The sequence below is a fragment of the Sapajus apella genome, unplaced genomic scaffold (assembly GCF_009761245.1).
Source record: "Sapajus apella isolate SASKATOON/1434 unplaced genomic scaffold, GSC_monkey_1.0 scaffold13, whole genome shotgun sequence".
NCBI lineage: Eukaryota > Metazoa > Chordata > Mammalia > Primates > Cebidae > Sapajus > Sapajus apella.
In genome coordinates, this window is record NW_022436953.1 from 21,373,827 (window position 1) to 21,393,837 (window position 20,011).

Consider the following 20,011-nt stretch of genomic DNA (forward strand, 5'->3'; position numbering starts at 1 on the left):
AGGCTGAAGATTCTAAGAAGCTGGGAGAGGGCAGGATAACCCTTAGACCCTTAGGAAGAAAACTGCCTCCTCCCTTCAAACCAGAGGGAAAAGCCAAGGGTGATTGCCAAAGTAGATTTGAATGTTATGTGGCATAAGTTGACAGGGTTACTATCTTGTGTTTTATATTTTCATAGCCATTTGGAGGAGGATTGAGACTTAGGTGGATGAATCAACCTTTGGCTCCCATCACTGCAGAAATGATGTTGTCAAGTCTCCATGACCTCCAATGTTGTTGATGGTCCTTGTTTTATTAGTAGCATTGGATGCAATTGATTGTTTCCTGTTCCTTAAAACACTATCTTCTGTAGCTTTATCAGATATATTTCTTACATTAATTCAAATTATCTGAGCCCCACTTCTTACTCCAGCAATAGCTCTGGGGAACTGTTACGTATAGGGTTCAGCTAGCTTTCCCCATGCACAAGCTAACCATGTCTTCCTTCTCTTGCTTCCTGTCCTGGGGTTTCCAGGCCCCCCCCTTTCTTAGCTGCCTAGTGCTGGTGCAATGGGTCCATGAAAGTGGGATGTCAGGAGAGGAAGGAGAGAGGACATGATGGCAGAGATGGATCTTCAACAGGGGAAGAAGAACACAGACTTCCTCTCACCTAGGCTTATCTAGCTACTGTCATTTAAAGCTGATATTATTTATCTCTTTCCAATAGAATATAAGCTCCATGAGGGTAGGGATTTTTATCTGTCTTGTTCATTGCCCACCATCTAGAACTGTACCCTGTACATAGTATACTTTCAATAAATATTTGTATGTATGAATAATGATAGAAAATGAGTAAATGATAGAATTAATAATGTGATTTGATTATACAGCCATGAATATCATCAAAAGGACAGTCTGGGTAGAAGAAACAGCTTAAACAAAGGGTGAAAACAAGCATTTTCAGGCTATGTGTCAAGGGCAAGGATTAGTTGTCCCATGTTTAATAATTTTCTTACAAAACTACTTTTTATACAGAACTTTTGATACACTTCATTATATAACAGTTAACTGTCTGAACTGTCAAAGAAAAGTGAGTAGAATAAGACTTGGAGAAGTTATATCTTGGCACATACCAAAACCATTGCCCAACTACCAGTTACAGAGATGGCAAGCTTCTAAAACAATTCTTTCTACTTTCTGCCTGAAAAGATAACGTAGGATGAATAAATCAGACAAGGTAGCCCACTACTTAGAGAAGTGCATCTTTTTACGTATAGCACCCAGAATAATATTTCCCTGAATAACCAAATTTTTCATTTCTTCATATTACCTGTGCTAACAATTTCTTAGGATGCTAATTATTGGACCTTAATAAGGATAATCTAATTTTTTAAAGGCAGTTGTTTTTAAAATAAAAGAGAAAATCCAAGCTTCTCTAACTTCTAAGCCATTTTCCAGAAGCCCCTAGTTGTATTTATTTTGGCTCAGGGACTATCTCAGCTTCAGTGTGGTTCAGAAGTACAAAGTCAGCTTACATGCCCCACAGAGCTGCATTTATGTGAAAAATGGAACACATTGCCTCCAGCTCCCTCATCAGATTAAAAAGAAGACTCCATGCACTGATAGGCTGGGTGTCATTCCTTGAATTTAAGAACTTATTGCTCATCTTGGAGGAGGATGTGACCACCTGTAGACCGCCTACTTGCATGGCAATGCTCTGGTGAAGGCAGTGCTTCCAAACTGCCCTCCCTCTTCCCTCATCCCTCCCCCTTCATGATGCTTCCCTATCTAACTCAGTAGTAGGTCAATGAATTCTTGCAGGTGCCTGGAGAGATTGACCATGCCTCTGAAGGAGGGAAGTATATATGGGTGTTGACTAGAGTTCATTAATCCTAGGGTTAATCTGGTACCTTCCAACTGACACATTGAAGTGAAAGCTTCTGAGGCCTTCAACAGCCTAGCTGTATTAGAGGTTACAGATAAAAGAAAAGAATAACGATGATGGATAAACTTTAAGCATTTCTTTATGTAAGAAGCACATTGTATCATTTTTAGGGCATTTAACAGAAATTATACAGCAGTAGCATATCTGTGTCCACCACACAAGTTCTTATGTACATTTAGTTCAAAAAGAAAATCTATTGCACTTTAAAGTGCTTCTTGGCTGGCATGGTTCTCTTTACTTTCTCTAAGGCCCTAAAGAACACAAGGATCTTCTTTTGCAGTAAGTAATTGAGTGTATGGATCACTCAGTTTGAACGCCAATCTGAGTGAGTCAAACATCCGCTATTTCTTTTACCCTGTCCCCATATCTGGAAAATTGCCTCCATTATTCATTTAGTTTCTTTCTGTAGCTAGAGCACTTCTGTATATTTTCACTTGGTTATATAAACGACTTCGGAAGTATAAAAGTAATTTTTCAAGGCAAACTGTCCATTTTGGTTGCAAAGGACCTTCTGAGGAAAGTGCACCACTCCCACTTCTTTCTGCCAGAGATTTTTTAAGGGAGCTCCAAGGTCCTTATCATTTATGTCAACCTAATTTTGTCGATAGCTTTGGTTTGACTGAGAGATGGATACTTCACTTTTTCTGCTGTTCATTTCTGTATCCTACAAACTGAAGGCTTCTCTGAAACAATAAGATCTGCATAGTGTTTTGTTTATAATTCAGATGGACAAGTCGAAAAATGTCATTGGTTACTCAGCTACTTAGTGTTATTGTTAGTCATGGAGAAAAGGCTTTTATATGGAATTTTTGTATAGAAGGAAATGAGGATATCTTAATTTTATGTGCACGCGCGCGCGCACACACACTCCCATGCTCATTTTAAAGTACTAACACCAGAAGTGACTTTAGGGATTCTTTAATACAATCCATTTATTTTGCAAAGGGGAAATTGAATCCAACAGAACTTAATTAGTTGCCGGATACTATAGAACTAATTGGTCATAAAGTCAGAATTAGGACCTAGACCTCCTGAAAGTTTTTTTTTTCCTTGCTATATAGTCTCAAATCTATGAACAGTGGAAATAGAAATCATGACCTCAGATGACATGAGGTTTGCTAATAAATTAATTAGCCTTCTTATGAGTTTATTGGATCAATAAAGACACAGACATTCCGATAATTGGTCCTCTCTGTCTATCTCTGGTTTTGGATATATCTCAGTAAACGTCCTCTGCGTCAGTCAGATTGTGGCTCTCATTGTTTCTTGGGTAATAGTGATACTAATATGCAGTGTTTAGAATGTAATATATATGATATCTGGAAAGACTTCTCTTGTGGATTCTTTTATAAGAAAAGAATAATGACTTTTTTATATAGTAATAGTTAACCTGGCTCTGTTTCCAAACAGAATGACATACTAGTATCATTTCTATTTAACCATATTATCCAAGTATTCAATTTTCTTTGCACATTTACATCCATTTTTATCATATAAACAAATACATCAGTAATTGCGAATGTAACCATGCTCAAATTTCTTCAGTCAGACAGAGAGCTGAGAAGTGTTTAATGGCTGGGGAATAATAGAGGAAGGAAAGGGAGGGAGATCATCCTCAAAACTCAAATATATACTAGAGGGAGAGAGAACAGGTGCCAAAAATCTAAAGGAGAGTGCATGGGTACACGGAAACTATCATCCTTGGGCAAACATTAGGTTGGATTTATTTATCGAAAGTAGATGAGAAGGGCCATTCTCATGCAGGAAATACCCTGCTCTTTAGAAGTTTCACCTCAAGTAATAGAATACATGGGGATTATTAATTTAAAAATCATGGTAGCTCTTCTCTGATGGTGTTAGTTTTATTCATACTAGGCCATCTTTGTGATTACTGGGAACTTTCCAGAAAATGAAGTATTTAGGAATTTCAGTAGGTCTTATCTGTATTCTCATGAAAGAGCAGATTATGGTTATTTCTTTAAGCATGTATGTTACATCCCTTTAAAAATAAACTAGGGGATTTCCTGTTATGTAAAACATATATATTAAAAAAGGAAGGAAAATCCTGTCTCCAGTTAATGTTTTTCTACTCATACTTCTTGTAACTTTTTACTAGTCATTTATTCCTTTATTTATATATGGATTAATTCCAAACAAACTGCCTACCATAAAACTATGCCCTTCTTTAGAAACATATCAAGTCTATGGTATACAAAAAACAAAACATATAATCAAAGATATAATAAAATATAATAAACAAAGAAGACTGATATGGAGTAAGGTTTTGGAACTAGATTTGGAGATAGTTATATCAAAAAATCCAGAATATATTTCACCACGACTCCTTTTCTAACTTTGTAAATGAAGAGGTGTAGTCACGTTATCATTAATTTTTCTGAAAGACATTTCTTATCCTAATGTTTTTATGTAGCTTTTTGCTTTTCCCCCACAGGAGAAAGATGTTAATTCATTCTTAGTGTGGGGCCCAGAAGTCTGCATTTTAAAACAAGTGCCCTGGACATTTCTAAAGCTGGCTAAAGTTTGAGAGGCACTGTCCAAGGGAAATTTTTCCCTAACTCTTTTTCTCAGAAGAAAAGTAAAATAAAAGTAAAAATAAATAGTACCATTAAGTTTCAAATGATTTTCTCTTAAAAGAAGAAAAGCCCTATATTCAAGCACAAGAAAAGTATATTCTGTTTATCCATGAAGAAAACAGATAGTGATTGAAAATCAACACTTCAGATCTTTTGTCTACATAAAGCCAGCTGCCTCTTTGTTTTACTGATGTCTTCAATGATTTTATTTACTTTTTCCTGTGACATTTACTGAATTAGCTAAGCAGATATAGATCCTATTCTTCATAAACATGCTTTGGAGACTCTCTACTAATCAGCCCTTTTAGCTTCACTGACATAGTCTCTTGGTAGAGCAGAAGGTATATCTTATCTGGAAAGACAGCTATATCTACTCCCACAAAAAGCATTATTTATCTGAACACCAAATTCTGACTTCCTTGCCATTTTAGAGAGTTATGTCCTGTTTTGTAGCAACAAATCCTTCAGAAGGAGGTCAAGTGATGGGTTTTATCTGTTCCCAGCGTCTTGCCCTTAGGTCCTCAGGGCACCCCCTGGGCAGCAGCCTCAGGAACTAGGTACAAAGCACAAGCACTGCTTGTCCACATGCTACAGGAATCACTTCCGGACTGGGCCTTCCCATGGGCTTCCCTATACTTCCTGGACTCAAATCATAGCCCCTCTTTTCCTCTCTCCTTTGGACTTGATAACCCCAGTTCCATTCATTTCATCTCCAACTTAGAAATCCAGAGAATGTGAGCCCTGGGATTTACTTTCAGACACCCTCATCTGTAACATTGGCCAATTAGGTTGCTGCAGCCTGTCCCCAGATAGTACAGTTATAATAGAACAATGACACAAACAACACCAACAATAACAACAGGAGCAGCAGAAGCAGAAGCAACAATAGTAGAACTAGAAATAATTTATAGCAGGCTTACCATGGGCCAGGCACTGAATGCTTACCCATATTAACTCACTTAATTCTTATAATAACCAGATGAGGTAGATTTCTTATTATCCCCATTTTTCAAATGAGCAAACAGAGGCACAGCAGGTTTAGAAACCTGCCAAGGTTAAGTAAGCAGTGAGAAACAGAGCTTTGAACCCTAGGAATATTGCTCAGGAGCCTATGCTGTTACTTATTTCTTTATGCTGCCATAATCTAACATAACACTGAATATCAATAAATGTACTTTACATTTGTATAGCTATACACATTAATTTACATGATCTTCACAAGAACTATGAAATGGCTATGATTATCCCCATTTTTAAAATGATACTCTAAAGGCATATATAATTATTTATTTTATGCAACCCTCTGGTGCATAACCCTATAAATATTTAATTACCTATATTGATGTTCTTCCTACATCTGAGAAAAATGTTATTTTCATTCCTGAGATGTTAGTAGAGACGAAGATTTTTCAATTTGTCTCCTTGATTTTGTTGGATTATAGCATTAAAGTTATTTTTACAAAGTCATCTATGGTAACCCAGTAGAAAGGGTAAGCCTGTTGGCTTAGGAAAACTGAATGGCATTCAGTTTCTTCCAAGAAATTTGGGACAGATGTGTTTTTTTTCTTCTTCAACAACAAATCCAGAAGACGAAAAATGTATTTTATTTCTTGTGAAATGCATTTTCCTGTTCATCTCAGTATGTGGGACTGTCAAAGCTTATAAGTTTGGCAGTGTTCTAATGTGGCCATCCTGTTCTCCTTTAGAAACTTATTAAATGTATATTTTTTATGAAAAACAGAACATAGTGGAAAACTTTTTTCATCTTTTGACATTTACTTGTTGGTGTTTTCTACCAAAAAGATCCCAGACCAGTGTGACAAAACATCCATGACTTATTTCTGAAGCTTATTTGAAAGGTGGGAGGCGTTGTGAATGATGGTTCCTGGCCCTTCTGCACAATGTTTTATCTGAGAATTAATGATGACTTTAGAGCTATTAACTAATTCTTTTTAAGCCAATGTTGGTTTATCAGAAGGGGAGATTTTTCTCAAGGTTTTTTATACAACAATGCTACTAAATTGCAGTGTGGATACTTAATGGGATTATTTTAAAGTTTTAGTGTGGTCTTGCTTGGAGGCAGGTGGATAGATGAAATGGCATTTTCAGTTTCTTCCTGGATTTAGGATCCTCAGAGATTTTCCCAAGTCATTTTCTGGAACTTACAAAGCTCCCTTGGCCTTCCAACTCCACCATCAATGAAACCATAAGACTCTTCCCCAGTATTCCAATCTCCTTTGATTTTTCGGGCCTATTTAAGCTCTCATTTTCATGTTTCAGTTTTGCCTGCTATGCTCAATATTTTAAAGAGCTTCAGAGTTGACCATAGTTTTGTCCTAGTGCATGGAGAAGTTATTCCATTATCTCCAAATTGTTATCCGGGATGACTGGATTTAACAACCTCTATGAGGATTTGTGGAGGTTTTAGTTTGATTTCCCTGTGATCACTGATGGTATTTTTTCTTTTTTTTTTATTTGCTAAGAAGCTTTCTGCAGTAAAGGGAATAGCTAATTGTGTCACTTCTATCTTTGGCTCATCTTAACTTCCTTCTTATTAAATGTCTACCTTTAAATATTATGATCTAAGAATCATAATTATTCCTATACAATGTGTTTGTTAACCAAATCACAGCACAAGTGGTAGATGTGATTTAATAGGCAGTGCATGCCATCACATGAAATTCAGCATTAGATATGGTTCCTGTCTTGTAGTGCACCTATTAAACTTGCTAGGCTGGCAGGGCACACAATCTTTGGGGAAGCATGGAAAGAGAAGAGAAAGAATTCTCCATAGACATGCATGAATGTTGATAGGATGGTGGGGGGGGGAGTTCTATAAGCACTTTTCTATATTCCCTAAACTATAATAGGCTGAATTTTTTGTGCCCCATTATTTTCTGTTGGGTGCAGGAAAAATAACTATTCGACAGATAGTCTGCAAAAGAGTGACCAACAACTACAGTTACATAGCCTGCTTTTACACAATTTTTTTCCAGAACCCATAACTTGAATGAAAAGCTCTTTTTTTTCTTTGTTCCACTTGTGATGAGAATAGTTTGTTTGACTCATACCAAACCAAATCAAGCATTTCTGTGGGCACAAAGAGGAATGTGGAGCAAAGAAAGATTTTCTTCCTAAAAAAGAATGTGTGCATGGAAAACAAAATTGCTTCAGATTTCACAACATCCTTACCATTAAACACTGAAGGCAGTTTCGGGTCAGTCCAATTTTCTTTGCAGATATTTGACTTTAAAAATCACATATTCAACTTTGAAAAATGGATTTGTGTGAAATGATATATAAAAAAAATCTCATGGTATATAAGTCATGATGAGTTTCAGCTTATGTTTAACCTCTGCCTCTTCATCTTTAAGAGATGCAAATTGCCTTCAGGCAATAGTGGAAATGTCTTGTATATCTTGTCCTACTTCCTCCAAATCAACCCCTAAAGACGTTTACATTAGGAACTCAGAGTGATGCTGAAGTAAATGAGTTTCTTCAAAAGGCTGGCTGCTCCCTATCTAGGAAATTAAAAATCATTGGAGAGATTTTTTTAAAAGAGCAATAACAGATAAGTACATAGTTCTTGCTTTCTCAGCCAGCCCTATTAGTACTTTTAGAATCTCAGATGACTGATCCTGTTAACTATGTGGCTAATTTTAAGACGGAGAGTAAAACTTTTTTTTAAATGACCCAAGTATCATTCTCTCTCAGTTGTTCCAAGATCTCAGATTTGTGACTGTACTTATTCAAAGAATGTCATGCATTTGCTTTTCTCTTCAAGAATGTAACATTACAAATGTCTTTTAAATATGATTTGATGTGAAACTACCAGTAATTCTTTGCATGCATTTGAGAACTACAGATGCTGGCAGTTGACTCAGAAGACCTTCTATGTTTCCTTAACCTTAAAACAAGGAAAACAGTCTTGCCCACCTTCTCCCAAGGCTTCTGTGAACACTAAAATTGTGAAAAATTAGATAACTGAGGTACAGAGTAAGCTCTGGATGGTTCTTTGGGGCCCATGGCCATGCTAAACCTGGCAACAACCCCTGGGAAGTGAGAACAACAGGTATCACCATGATTATTCCAATTTTATAGATAAGAAAAGCAACACAGCATGGAGAAATGACTTGTCTAACATTACTGGGCAGAGTTAGTACCTGCAAGAACCAGGATGCAAGTGCAATGCTTTTGATTCTAACCTCCATGCTCTTTTAATAAGGTGCAATGAGATTCCTTTATAAACTGTAAAGTGCTGTATAAGTAAGAGATATTACATGGTCAGACCCCTTTGACCTTACTCCTGACCATCTGAGGCCAAACTAGGAAAAGTCGGGGAAATATTGGAATGCTTCAATTCCTAAACCACTGGATTTTTCATAGGACAGTTCAGAGAGAACCAAAACAGAAATGGTAATGAAATGCCAGATATTTGGAGCAGAAAACTCAGCCCTGGGACAAAGGCTGTTACTTACTGAGAAAAGAGAGGATAAGTTGGCAGCTGAAAGAACAAGGTCACGAGAAGGAAAGATAACTAAAAGAATGAGAGGCTGAGGAGAAAGGAAGGGAGGCCAAGCTGGGGCACAGGCTCGTGCAGAAGAGCCTGACAGATGGGTTTCATCACTGAGTTCTTTTACATCATGGTTAGAATCCTTAAAGCAATGGCCTCCCAGGTGCTTTATCTGACCCCAGGTGTGCTGGGGGAGCCTGGACAGATCCCTTCTATCTCACCGTTGGCCTTCAGGCTCTTTGTCGTCAACCCTTGGACCTCTCTACCTCAGGGTCTTCTCCAGTGGGCAGAATCCACTCTGCCTAAGCATGGGTGGGTAGAAAGAGCCTGAGAATGAAAAATCCTCTCTTTCACTGGATGATGATATGAGTTAGTACATAAATACCCCGGCCCCCTCACCCAGCAGGGCCATAATGCTGAGCACATGCTCTCCACTGGCTTCCAGAGTTCCCTTTGGCATTAAGGGCCACATATTCACCATGGTCATGGTAGCCTGCTTAATAATGCTCCCTGTTTTGGTTAAATCACCTCCCTGTCTGTTTTTTCTACTTCCCTTCTCCTGTTTTCTTCGCCTCCCAAATAAACTACTTACATTAGAGCCTTTGTTTCAAAGTCAGTGTCTGGAGGAAGCTGAACAAGATGTACCTTGCTGAGGGAATCATGATCATCTTGGGAAATAGCAGCATCCTGTAGGGGTAGAACCAGGGACCACAGGAACTAAAGAAAGGACCAGGAAGATAAAAAGTGTTCAGACCCATGAAATCTCACCGTAGCCAAGAAATTCATTGCAAATTGTAGGTCAGAGCTGCCGATCAACAGCAGATTGGGCCCAGAAGACATTGATGACAGAGGCAGTTGAGGATCCATTGTCCAGTGAAGAGTCAGGAGCCACAGGCCAAGCAAGATATGCGAGGATGAGCCTCTCAGAACCTACAAGCAAATACCACTATACCCTGGGGCTGAGGCCAGGAGTATTGGGGTGGGAGAATTTCACTGCTTATTAGAGCCAGACATGATCTTGCACAGGATTTAATCCATCCTGTCCTGCAGATGAGGAATCAAGGGTCAAGAGGACAGATTTCCTACCAGAGGCCAATTGTACAACCACTTAGTTAAAGAACCAGAACTAGAATCTACCACTGGTACTTGTCCACCACTCCATGCTATATTGGAGAATGATCAAATCAGAATTTTGATTCTCAGACTTAACATTTGCTTGGAAAAAAATATCTAGTCCTCTAAAAAATGGAAAAATTCAAATTAAGTCTTAATTTCCTCCTGCGTTTGACATCCATATGGAAGGGCAGACTACATGGTCTAAAGCCTACATGTTTTAGAGAGTGTGTGTAATAACTCTCCATCACCTAATGGGAATGCTGCTGTGAGTTTTAATTACTATTCATTAAGGGCACAGATGTAGTCTGTTAAATAAAATGCTCTAAGTGAATTTCATGATAGTTTTGCCAGATTATAAAGAACTTTCAAACACTCAAGAGCCCACCTATTTTGGTCAATACTAACGCTGTATCGTTGTTATTTATATTATATATAACAGGCAATACTATATGATTATAATAATGAATGCTTTATTATACATCTGATTTATCTTTACATTTCAAGTCAAAAAATATTACTGTTGAAGAAAAAAAAAAAAAACGTATCTTCCTGATAAGATGTAAGGCTTGTTTCAAAGATGAAGGCTATGAAGAATTACCTCCTTGGAGAACTTCAAGGTCAAGATGTAGTAGTCTCATCAGTTTTGTCTCCTTCTTGTAAACTACTATAAATGATTAGGAAACACATTATACCTGTGAGGCACTTTACTCTGATAAGCTTAGAATCCCCATCACATATTCTTAAAGTATGTTACTAGGGCTAGCTCTAGAGAAACAAGGATGGTCTTAGTAGAGCTAGTTTAGAGTAGACAACTGTGGCTGAATATATATACTGTCCACACACACACACACACACACACACACACACACACACACAGCCTGACAGAATTATTTGGAGTATTTAACATACTCTTTAATAATATTATACTTTGTTGCTTTAATATGTGTATATTATGTTTTAAATAATATTGTGTTTCTCTGTCTGTGAATACCTACATGTAAATAAATAGGCTAAGCAACCCAAAACTGGGTCCTCAGAAACAGAAGACTGATCAATTTGAAAACATTAAGTGTTGAAGATGGAAGGGACTTGTGAAGATCATTTAGTCCAACTCTTTGTGACTAAGGAGACTCAGAGCAGAAGGAAAGGACTTGCAAAGGCCATCCAGTTCATTACTGGGAAGCCAAGTCTCCTGAATCGTAATCCAGGTCACTTTCTCCAAGACTTGAAGGATGGCTCACTTGTCCTCATGGAAACAGTGGACCACTGGCTCCTTTATGGCCATAGCACCTCTCCTAGACTGAACAAATCAAAATGTCACTTACACCAAAATTCTCTTGTGTTTTGAAGAGGTACGAGCTCCTCCATCCTTGCTGATACCACTCTGTGGAGATATTCAGGATCGAAATGAAACTTTGCCACATGGAAAGCTGAAACATTTGTAAAATTGTAGTTATGTAGTAATAGATAAACATCTTTCTCTTTTCACAAGGAGTATCCTACAGTCAGGGTAACCTTCAACACATGGAGGAGGCAGCCCCCTGAATAGCATAAATTCAGAACTCTGGGAAGACCCCGTTCTATCTCTCTATATCCACAAACCTCTTGGCAGCCATCTAAGAGGCCACCATTTATATTTCATTTGTCCTAGTTTTAGATCCCTATTAATGCACAGATATCTTTGGTAAGATTGACCCAAGATGTTAACATTTTCTCCCTTAAACTAAATAAAGCCTTGGAGCATGAGTTTTAATAGAAAAGGAAAAAGAAAGCAACACAGGAGGCCTCTGAGTGGTACTAGAAGATAAGGAGAAGGGAATGTCACATAGGGAAGGGAAATGGTCAGGGAGATGCAGTGCTGTGGTGGACTAATGAAAGCTGTACTTTTGGAGATTTTATAGTATGTCAGGAGCATGTTCTGTTCTCCAAGCTTAATTCATGTACTCCTCCATCTTACAAAGTAGATGTTATTATACTTATCCCCATTAGAGATTAGGACATAGAGGTAGAGATATTAAGTAACCTGCCCAAGTTTACACAGCTGATAAATAGCAGATTTCAAATATAGGCCTTCTGGCTCCAAATTCTGAGCCCTGAAGCACTATAGTGACCATCTACATTACAATTTTGTCATTGTAACAGCCTGGCTCATTTATCTTATTTTCCTCACTACTGAAATGGCTCTAATAAAACTCTCCCCTGCCCCCTAGCTGTCTGATAAAATGAGTTTGCACTTAAAGCCTGAAAGCTGCTTGGTCTTGACGACCCTTCCAGTACACTGTTTACCCTGAGGTGCACCTTTGGGACCCTTCCTAAGAGAAGCTCTGAGGTTTTGGTAGTCCCTTCGCAAATGGACTTCTCAACAAAGAGCCTACAAGGTGTAAGACAGGCAAGGTGTTGGGTAGAAATGGAGGGCTACCTATTTATAATAGATGCTGTGAAAGACCGGGCCATCTCTGCTTATATGTACTCAGTCTCAAAATCATAACAAGTTTTTATCCTCTGTGGATGAAAAAGCACTACCCTGGTAGTGAAGGAATGAGGTACTGGCCTTTAGGTTAGAAGCACATTAATAATACAGACTCCAGAATGGGCAGTGCCACTGCCCCAGTATCTTTCTCCACAGACAAATATAAGACTGGGGCTTCTGGGCCATCCAAGGTGGCACTTTCACAAATATCAAACATAAATAATTTAAGAGGCAATGTTTAAAAATTGGAAATGTGAAATCCCAGGTGAATTTGCTGCTTCTCTCTCTTTCTTTGTGCCTGTGCCTTTCCTGAATCTCCATGGGCACATGGCAGGCAGCGTGAGTCATTCTGACACCTCATGCACATCCTTCTAGACACTAGTGGTTTTTGTCACTGTTTTGAAGAGGACCAAATAATAGAATAATGGGTTTCAAAAGTCTTTCTTAAATTGCCTACTTTAATGAAAAGATGAAAAATAGTGTCCATGGATTTAGGAAGAAAAGTCATCACTCTATTTTGTATAGAATTTGCTTATACCCCTGTCGGACCCCCACCAAAGTAAAGTCTAGCACAATATGTGAAATAATTAATTGTCACATGAATAATTTATTTTGATAGTGGTGTCATTCATTAAACTTCTTGAATACAGCCCCACACACAAAACTCTTTTCACATTTAGATGTCATATGTAGAGTTGAAAAACCTTTCAATTTCGCTGGCAATCTCAATTTGGAAAAATTAGTGATAACCTACCTTAGCACCAGTCATAGCTAAGACATACAGTTGGTTAATCAAATTAGAAGCATGAGCTCTGCCTTCATATTTGCCAGTTCATTAAGTGAGATCTGCCTCTGTAACCATGATAGCCAGGCTGTGTTGTGATTACCTGATGAACCACTGAAACCCAACACATTATGCATGTGTTTATACCATTAATTGGTTATTCAGTGTTTAAAATAAGAATTCTGAAGATATATAAATCATGCCATACCTGCTAAAATCCCTGTGTAACAGGGTCTCCTCTGCCTCTGTTATGCCCAAGAAAATTGTATTTTATCAATGCAAATGAGGCAGAAAAATACATCATTTTAGTGAGGCCAAATCACTCTGTCAGATGAAATTTATCAAAATGAACAGAGTCAAGTTTTTGGTCATCTTACAGCTAATGGGATTGAGAAATAGGATCCACTCCATGCCTTAAATCCTGAAATGATAGAAGAAATATGGTTGTGTGATGAAATTAATCAGATACATCCTTTTGCCAAGTAAATAAAAAACAAAAAAAAAGGACAGCAACATTCAGCATCATGGGAAGAGAGGAAAGACAAGATGGCAGGGATTTTTTTTTCTTCCAAACTCCACAATGTCAAGGGAAAACAAACTGTGGACTGTCAAAGCAAATTCTGATAATGCAGAGTGCTGTACCTGGCAGAGGCGGCAGCTCCATGGCTCTGTTTGTTTGGTCCTGGCCATGGCTTTTATTAGACCTTTGAAGAGCACCCTAACTGTGGGTCATGGGACGGTCACTACTCATCTCTGCTGTTGTTCCATGGCCTCTCTTGGCCACTATGGGAAGAAGGGAATGGTTACTTTAAGGAACAGAGCTATTTATAAAATAAATATAAAATCTAATATCTATTATGCACAAATGATAATGTCAGACAGCTCTGGCGGCTATATATTTGTTGAACATCAGCCTCCTGTGAGTATAAATTGCCCCGTACTGAGGAGAAATACAATACAGTTCACCAGAGACTTGGCTGCAAGGTGTAGCCGCTTGTCTGTGGGCAAGTAATGACTTGCGTTTTCAGCTGCTTCTTGGTAAGAGCCTTAGTAATTGGAATCAGTTATTCAAAACATCGCTAAATGTGATTTAAATGGCAAGGATTTAATAACAGAGAAAGAAGCCATTAAAGGGGTTCAAGCAGGGGAGAAGGGAATTCCGTTTTTTAGAGCAGAGGGAGAAAAATAAAGCAATTACTTGATGTAAAGGCCAGAAACAGGACTCCTGCTGTCAGGGAGAAATCAAATCTGTCAGCAATTAGTGGGATCTTAGGAGGTAAAGAACTCTCCAGCGTTGAGCAGTGAATAAGGGGTTAGCAATTATATGAACTGATAAAAGTGTTCTGGTTTCCAAACAGCAGGTTAACAAGCCTTACTTTTTTCATAACTTGATGCAGATGTGATGGTCACACTTGAGGATATTTTTCAGTGGTTCGTCAGGAAAGTTCCTTAATAAGTGCATTGGATGGCCTCTTTCCATCTCAAACTGTGTTCGTGCTACCTAGCGCAAAGGATGTGTGGGAGAGCATTTTGATGGCAAGGCTCTTCTTTAATTAAAAAATGGAATAATAAATTCCCTGAACATGCAATTAAAAAAAATCAAATGAGAAATTCATGTCACCATGTCCACTCTTCCCCTGTGACTGGCAGTTCCTGGTATTTTCAGCACAGAAGAAACATCACCTGGTATAAAGGAGGAAAACATTTTATCAAATAAATATGCTAACTTTATTATGATGTGCTCCTTGTTATTATGTAGTCTTAGGAATAAGAAAACCTATGACATATATTTATATACATATGTGGCCTACAGGTGACTTCTATAGGGGGATCTTTAAAAATTATTTGATATTGATGGATGTGAGGTGTGAAACTCAGTCTGATATGTGAAGTTATATCAGAAGGAAAAAATCAATTGTTCCGTCACACAAATAGTTGCAAGCTTTCAATTCAAGGAGCTACTCTCTCTGCTGAGAGAACACTAAGATGTCAATAAAAGCTGAGTATTTGAAATAAGGTCATTTGAAAAGACTCCCCTAAAATCAATCCTGTTTAACTCGCTCTGAGTGACCTGTTTATAATTTCGTTGATGCGTATTCTGTTTTAAAGATAGAGGCAATTCTACCTGAGCAACAATATTGCACAGAGATCTCCCATCCAGTATATTCTACTGCTTTGTCAGCAGGAGACAATTTGGAATTTTTTTCTTCCTTTTTTTCCATTAAGAAATTCAGTCAATATATTGGAGCATTGAGGACTCCCTGGCTTTCACTCTAAGCATTTGTATGAGCTAATTGTTAAAAAATTTTTAAATTTTCTATCAGTGTATCTCAGGGGATTTTCCATTTTGAACAAAACTCCTCTGACCAGAAAAATCTTACCCCTCCTACCTAGGGGAATTGCTGTGGGTCGGCAGGGTTCCTATTGCTGAAACAACTAAGCACCCTTAAAGGCCAACGATCATGAAACATCTGTGAACCCCAAAGTGATTCGGAAATGTAGGATCATCAGAGTGTGGTTCTAAGGGTGGTTTTTAACCCAGCTCTAAAGTCAACATAAGTTCCACTGCTTTTCTCTTTTGCAACATGACTCTCTGTTTTATATTATTATTACATACTATATATAATATTTACATTAAAATTAAATGTTATTGCTCAGTTTTCTTAAATATTATATTCATTGTATGCAAATTTACAAACAGCATCCAGCAGATTTTGTTAGCTAGGGGTGAGCTGAAGACATGGTATGAAATTATTAGGTTGGTGCAAAAGTAATGGCAAAAACCATAATTCCTTTTGTACCAACCTAATAGAAGTAAAGGAACATCAGCATGAGCAGCTACAGTTCAGCTCAGAGAAAGAGAGATGTGCTCTTTCATTGCTGGTGTCAAATACCTCAAATCCACACATCATGTAGACTTGCAAAGATCCTATACCCTAAAATGAAATTCATTAAAAACTACTTCCTGAGCACTGATATGTGCAAGACACTGTGCTAAGTGCTGTGTATTCATTTGTGTTACATTTCAATTACTAAGAGGCTGCACAGGTTTTTTTTTTAATACTGACTTGGTTTTTAATTCATATGTATATGTGTGTATATATGTGTATAGATTTGAGGACTACAGTTTCTGGGCTTATTTAGTTAATTCCTGATTTTCTTACCATCTCCCATTGTCCAACTACAGAAGTCGCTTAACTCAAAAAGACAATAAAAGCAACTGAGTTAAGGAAATGATAAAGATGAAAAATGCCAGATCAAAGCATCTAGTATAGGGAGATGTTCCAGCAGAAGAGTTTGCTGTTTCTGTAGAAGTGTATGGCTATGGGTTTTCTATGAAATAATTGTCCTAAAATCTTTACCAGCCAACCAAATCCTCACTTTTGGGCCAGGTTGATGGGATGGTGGGCTCTGGCCTCATCACAGTAAGGACAGACTCACATTAAACTGATGGATTTTCACGTGATATCTCCCCAGCTCTGCTGATGGTGAGCTGTGCTTCCTTTAACAAAAAGTTCCTCAGTTTCCTCATCTGGATGTAGTAATAATAATTATTATTGAAATGTCCTTGGAGTTTTCTACATTCCCTGGAAATTATGAAGGATAATACAACCCTGCTAAAGAAAAGAAATTGGAGAAAATAACCTCTTAATGGTAGGGAAAACAAATATAGTGTTCTTTTCTGGATGTAGAATTCCTCATGGGCTTTATTTATCTAAGGTATAGCATTAACTCTAGTTTCTCATTCAAAATAGGTACAAAGTGAACAGAGCAAAGGCACATGTGGTACATCTCTGTAGAATATAATTGTGAGCAAAACGTATTTTTTAAAAGTGCTTCCTGTGACATCACTGGGAAATTCTGAAGTCTTTGAGTCTATGAGGGACTTAGTATTGTTTTGAGGAGTATATTAAAAAAACTCAAGTGAATATTCTGCATGATTTATCAAGTCAGGTTCAGAATTATTGTAATCGTGTCTGTTCCAACAGAGTCATGAAAGAATCTTCACTAGCCAGACATAAATACATGGTGAAAAAGGTTCAGAATCCAATTGCCATCCTTTGAAAACTGCTTAGGAACAGAACATTGCCTAAATTGCTTCACCAAGTACTGGCCAAAGGATGCGGCTTCCAGAGGATGTGAGCAGAGAGGCCTCTGCCAAAGAGTGGTCCTCATGTGGATTCCCAAGGACGCTGCAGCTAAAGGCCCTTGGATGGGATGGAGACCAGTTGGTGCCCTGTCTTGATGATTATTCAGTTTGGCTGTCCTGAAACTGGGGACTACCCCAATGGAGAGGCTGTGTGAAGGTGTCATTCTTCACTTTCACTGAACCAGGCACCCTTTGCTGGAGCAAACGTGTTTTCAGGAATCAGTTGTCAGTGTCAGGCAAGAGTGGAGACCACTGCCAATTTAGAAGTCTGAAGTGTCCATGCTAAGGGGCTGTGTGTGCATTTTGACATGTCTGGCTGACAGTTCTTTAAAAAAAGTAAATCCTAGCAGTTTGCTGGCATGACAGCCTTACTCAGCAGCATGAGGGAAGACTTGATAAACTGTTATTGTTTGGAGGTTTGGAGTAGAGAACCTTCTAGGCTTTGGTGTAAAGTGACTAAGTCACTTCCCCCAGGTTTGTGGAGGAGGGGCCCTCTTGCCTTTTACACTTGCCTTCTATCCTATGTTGGACACCATAGCCATCAGGACATTCCTTCTATTACAAGATATGATTGAACTCTGTCTTTTAATTTTGTGATTTTGATCTCCTTGAGTTACTGATTAATCAGCCTTCCAAAGAGGCACTCACTCACTTGACTGGGGCAAATTGTAAAGAATGCTGGTGCCGCCATTCTACATGTGGCTGTGCCTGCTCCTCTGGTTGGGACTGCAGGCCAGGATTGCAAAGTGGAACAAACCTGGGCCACTTCTTTGTCAAATGAACTGTTTCATAACTTCTGGGTAGCCATACTGTCTGTAGGACTTGGCTTCCTTGATGCAATCACAACCTTTGTTGGCATGGGTCTGAACTGACAGCCTGGTCAGGTGTGTGCATTGAGGTTGCTGTACTTTCTGCACAGGGTATTCATCTTTGTAATGTCAAACTCTCAACAACAACCCAAAAATGAATATTCAAAAACCATCTACATCGGCTGGGTGCAGTGGCTCGAGCCTGTAATCTCAGCACTTTGGAAGGTCAAGGAGGGTGGATCACCTGAGGTCAGAAGTTTGAGACCAGTCTGGCCAATATGGTGAAACCATGTTTTGCATTTTGTAAAAATACAAAAATTAGCTGGGCATGGTGGCGGACACCTGTAATCTCAGCTACTCAGGAGGCTGAGGCAGGAGAATTGCTTGAACCCAGGAGGGGGGGGTTGCACTGATCTGAGATTGCACCATTGCACTCCGGCCTGGGCAACAGGGACTCCGTCTCAAAAAAAAAAAAAAAAAAAATCTACATCATGAACTTACCCGTTTTAAGAAAACAGAATGTCTTCAGCATAAGATATTCTTAAACACTATTTTTAAATAGTATTTTTCACTTATTTTTATTTTAAAAATATTTCCGTGGAACAAATCTTAACTACAGTGTCAAATGGCCATGTGCAATTTTGCTTATTTGAATGTTGATATGTGTATGTAAGAATGGCAAAATCTGTGAGACTAAACCAAGAATTAAGTGTCATTAGTTTCAGCCATTCTTTTAATATGAAATCCAGATTTTTAATAGCTTGTTTTGTTTAGGTTGAATTTTTCTTAGTGTAGTACCTATTGTGTGTTTTTAATAGTCAGATGTTCATGTCCAGCCTAGTGATTCCCCCAATATCCATAGAAATGACCCAAAAAACAAATCATAGGAGGTACTTTTTTGTTCTGTATTCAATGGTGGAACCTCTGAAAACTTTTGTGCAAAGCATTATTCATTTTATATGGTCACAAAATCTTGTTGACATTATATCATATAGCAGTTAAGTAACTTAGTACTAAAAACTGCAGAGGCTAATCTTCTCACTGTCTCTTAACTAATTTTATACTCCAGGAAGAGAAAGGACATTTTACAAATGACTTGTCAGAGTTTCATACGTTATGTTGTTATTTTGAACCATCATTGGGGTTTTCTTCTAGAATAAAGATATTCTATAATTCCATATAATTCTCATATCCAAAGTATATTGCCATTTCATCTCTCTCCACTTTTTCTTTCTCCTACTGATAGAATCCCGCATTGTACAGAACTGAGTAGGTGAAATGAGTATTGCTTAGAATAATGTTCAGGCCAAAGGAGCCCACAAAACACAACCCAACACAAAATTATTTGCAATGAAAATACTTCCCACTAACTGGTACTCTCTGAGAACGCACATGATGGAAGTTGGGGGTATGGCTTGTTAACAATAGCCCTTAAAAATGTGTTTAGAAACATGTCATTTTTATTAAAGGAAGTAAACATGGAAATGCTTCTACCCATCATTAACTCGTTTCTGGAACATTTCTTTTTACTAAGCAAGTTTTTTTTTTTTTTTTTTTTTTTTTTTTATGCGGGGTTTCCCTTTTTTTGTCCCCGCTGGGGTGCCAGCCCGGGATCTCCGCTCCCCGCCACCCCCGCCCCCTCGGGTCTGGCGA